The following is a 4,396-nucleotide window of genomic DNA, read 5'->3' as shown; positions in this document are numbered from 1 at the left end:
GCAGAGTGTGGCCTGCAGTCGGCCCAAGAAACGGTGTGAGTGGAGTAACAATGGCAGAGACCGCACAGTCTTCTCGCTGTCATAGGACAGGGACGATGTGACTTGGGTTAAGGGAGAGAGCACAGGCCTCCCCCTCCAGAGAGTGCTTGCCTTGTCACTCCTCACCCCTAGCCCTGTCCTGTCCTGTCCCGCCCGGCACAACAGCATGGGGGCTGCCCTGGGGACCGAGGCAGGGGTCTCTGTTCTGAAGGTCAGGAAAAGCAAAAGGCTTATTGAACAGAAAGGAATCGGGGCTCAGCCCCACCAGGACAGGGAAGGCCGCCACCCCCCCATGTGGGAAAAGCGGGAGAGGGCAGAGGCCGAGGGCAGAGCCCAGAGGCCTGAGGCTCAGAGGGGATTTGTTTATTTTCAAAATGCTGCAGCACAAGCTGGAGTCCCCTGAGGCGTCCCCACGCCCAGCACGGTCCTTCAGGAGGTGGCTCAGAAACTCCTGGTAACAAGTATCGGGCACCTCCATCCACTGGAGGCAGATGCCCCAGGGCCCTCTGGCTGGGGCCAAGCCTTGGGCTGGACTGCTGGGCCTCCTTCCTCGGCCTCCCCGTGCAGGGGCTGCACCCAGGCGTCCTCCAGGGGCCTGGGCTCAAAGAACCAGAGCTGGGGAGGAACCCCTGTCCTGGGGTCCCACGGAGCAGAGCTCTGAAGGCACGCGGGGACATCAGGCAGGGACCAAGTCTGCAGCAGCCAGCTCAGCCAAGCTCCTGGCGGCGACGAGCCACTGTCCCCCGAAGCTCCTGCAGTGGGGGCTTCCTTGTGGATGGGGCTGCACAGGGCAAAGCCTCTGCTGGGCATTTCTGCACCCAGGAGATGACGCCACCTTGACCTCGGGCTCTAGAGCCGAGATCGTGGGGAGACAGACCCCGGCACCTGGGAGCAGGGTGGTGGGAGCAGAGACCCTGCAGAGATGGGCTCCTTGCAGCGGCCGTGGATCCAACCCGCGGGTGCCCTCGGTGAGGCTCTCGGGGCCTGTTTCCCTGGGTGTGCAAGGCTCACAGGGCGGGTGTGGGGAGTCATGGGTGGGAGATGTGGAGCAGGGCACAGGCCACTTTTGGGTGGGTACCTCCCCTCACAGCTGTCCCTGGGGACCCCAGCAGGGCGGGGGGCTCTGTGCTGGTCAGGGGGCAGCAAATGCCACCCTTTGCGTGAGGGTGTTGGCTCCACGTGGCCGCCCCTTCCCTGCAGGGTGGCACTGCTTGCCCCAGCAGCCACTCGGAGACGCTGGGGCTGAGGATGGCTTTCCTCTAAACACCCCCAGTTTGGGGTTGCTCAGAAACTTTCCGAAAAAGTCTCCTTTTTTGGCTGAAATGCCTCCTGTGCTGGGCGTGTGCCCAAGCAGCACTGCCCCAAGGAGGGCGGAAGTCAGCTCCGGGTGGCGGGCGTTCCGGAAGCTTCCATCACTACCTTTGCCGTTGGACTCCCTGGTTTTCAGCGGCAGCCGAGCTGCGGGGTGTAGGGTTTCCGTCCAGCGGTGGTGCAGAGACTCGCGGGCACCGGACTTTCTCGTCCGTCTTCGCCTCCCCTTTGAGGCTAGGGGTGAGGAGTGACAAGGCAGGCAGGCTCAGGGGATAAGGCCTGCGAGCCGGCCCCTCGGTGCTCCCTCCCCGCCTCTGCTTGTGCAAACAAGCGCCTGCCACCCCCCACCCAGGGCCTCTCAGCCTGGGCGCGGTGGGCATTTTGAAGTAGATAATCCCTTGAAGTGGGAGCCTGTCCTGTGTTGCAGGGTATTTAGGAATAGACAAGATGCCAAGTGGGATCCATCGCCAGGCCTGGAATGTTCTAGAAGCTCAGTGAACCACTGCACAGAAGTCCAGCCTTGTACAAAGAACATAGCCCCCCACCCCTTTCTACCTGCTAGGCAAGCCCCTGCTCTGAGCTGTCCCCAGCCCCGCATGATGTTCTTTGATGGAGGAAAGTGTCACCAGGGAAACAGAAAATAAAAGGTACGCTGGTCAGAACAGGCCCCGCCCCACGGGTCATAGCAGATGAGCAACAGGCGTGGGGACTTGGCCACATCCAGCGTTTACTCACTGGCCCAGAAATTCCACGCCTAGGAACCTGTCCCAAATATGCACTGGCAGAAACAGAAGAGGCTGTTTGGACAAGGCTATTTCTTGCGGCATTCCTTAAGTTTCAAAATGCTGGAACACGCCAAGTGCCCATCAAGAGGGCTCTGGCTGAATAAGGCACAGTACAGCCGCACACAGAGGACCACGCAGGCGTGGAGAGGACGGAAGGGGCTTCTAAGCCCGGGAAGAAAGGACGCAGGGTGACTCGTTAGCTGGGAAAGAACAGTGCCTGCCTTGTTTTCTATTAACAGAAGGACAGAGAAGCTGGGCATGGTGATGCGCACACCTGTGATTCCAGCAGCTCTCGGAGGCTGAGGCAGGAGGATTGTGAGCCTCAGCAACTTAGCAAGGCCCTAAGCACCTTAGCGAGACCCTGTCTCAAAATAAAAAAGAGCTAAGGATGTGGCTCAGTGGTTCAGCGCCCCTGGGTTCAATCCCCAGGATCAAAAAAAAAAAAAAAAAGAAAAAAAAAGAAAACAGTACACATATTTTACTATCCTTGGAAAAAGCAATCCAGGAAACGCAGCAAACACTGATTAAAGAAATGATTCCTACAGGCGGGGAGACGGGACAAGAGGGAAAATACATTTTGGGAAAATTATTTTTTGCTGTGCTGAGACAGAAAGGTGTCCAGAATGCTGTTGGACAAGGACAGGTTTTGACCTTTCTGTCATCTGCTAAACCCGTGGGGTGGTGACGGGGACAGGGGAGCACTTTGCACCACTCCCCCCCAATCCCGTGCTGGTTGACTCTTACCGGACACGCAGTGATATTACTTTGCTATGTAAATACACATTTTTAATGAGAAAATCGGATGTAGGAGAATTGTGCCAAACTGCGCAGCGTTGGGTGAGCGAACAGATGGACAGGGCTCTGTGGGGTGCAGGCGATCGGTGGTGGTGGGGGGGGCTCCCTGGAGGAGGGGGACGGTAATCTGGGTCTGGGGGACTTCTCTGCAGGATAAATTTAAATGTGGAAAGAGTCACTGAACATCCCCTCCCTCCAAGAGGACAGGGCAGGCCCAGGTGTGACCATTACCAAGAAAGTGGCTGACCTTGTGCTTTCCCAGGGCTGTGCAGAATCCCCCTACCAGAGCTGCTCAATCTGCACCAAGGCTGAGCTGGGTCGGCCAGCTCCTTGCTGGATTCACAGGCTGCCTCTGCTGGCCCTCTTGTGCCTTGCCTGGGTGTCCTCCCCATGCCGGTCTGTAGGTTCTTGTGCATCCTTCAAATCCAGTTCAAGAACATCTCCTCACTGGGTGTAATGGTGCACACCTGTGATCCCAGCAACTAGGGAGGCTGAGACAGGAGGATCACAAGTTGAGGCCAGCCTCCGCAACTCAATAGACCCTGTCTGTGGTAAAGTGCCTCTGGGTTCAATCCCAGTACTGGAAAACAAAAGAAGAAGACACCCTCCGAGGGCCCTCCCCTGACCCCTCCTCACGGCCCCAGAGCTGCGCATGCTCACCCCGGCACTGTGGTGTCTGGATCCCAGCCGATGAGCCAATGACGCCTCTCGCCAGTACCCCCCGACATACAGTGGGGCTCAGCACCCCCAAGGCTGCTCCCAGAGCTGGTTTGGTTTGGGGAGCAGGATGAGGATCCTGGTGCCAGACTCCAGGGTTCAAATCCGTCCCCCACCAGTGACTTCAGGGGGCCCTTGAACTTGGGCCAGAGACCTCAGCCTCCACATCTTCCCTGCCCCTCTGCACATCACAAGTGATGAGGCCCACAGCCACAGCACCCGCCTCAGGTTCCTGTGGACATCCATGACCTGGGGGCTAGCGGCCACCGGCCCTGGGTCCTCACCACCTTGGCCCCTGAGGCTCTTTACAATTATTTATTCTTCAATGACAGATGTGGAGGGGGAGCTTACTGTGCCCCAGAGCTGGGCCAGGCACTGGGGTCAATTAGATGTAGCCTAGGCCCTCCTTGACCAGGTCACTTGTCCCTGATGGGCTCTTGCTGTGGCGCCAATTAGTTTGCTCAGTCTGGGCTCCGCAGGCAGGGCCTGGCTGCTGCTGGTCCCCATTACACGGGGGCCTGCCACTTGCTAGGTGCTCAGGAAATGCAGCTGAAGAATGGACAGATGGATGGACGGAAGCGCAGGAAACAGGGAGAAGGCTGGAGGCAGTTCCAGCCCCAGAGGGCGGCCAGGATGGGCAGTGCGCACCGTGGGCCTCTCGCCACTCTGCTGACCCTTTCGGCCTCTCCACAGGCGAGTGTCCCAGCCCCGGGCGAGGTGGCGCCGCTAAACGTAAGAAGAAGCAGCGG

Source organism: Callospermophilus lateralis, chromosome 2 (genome assembly GCF_048772815.1).
Source record: "Callospermophilus lateralis isolate mCalLat2 chromosome 2, mCalLat2.hap1, whole genome shotgun sequence".
Lineage (NCBI taxonomy): Eukaryota > Metazoa > Chordata > Mammalia > Rodentia > Sciuridae > Callospermophilus > Callospermophilus lateralis.
Note: the sequence above shows the minus strand (reverse complement) of the source record.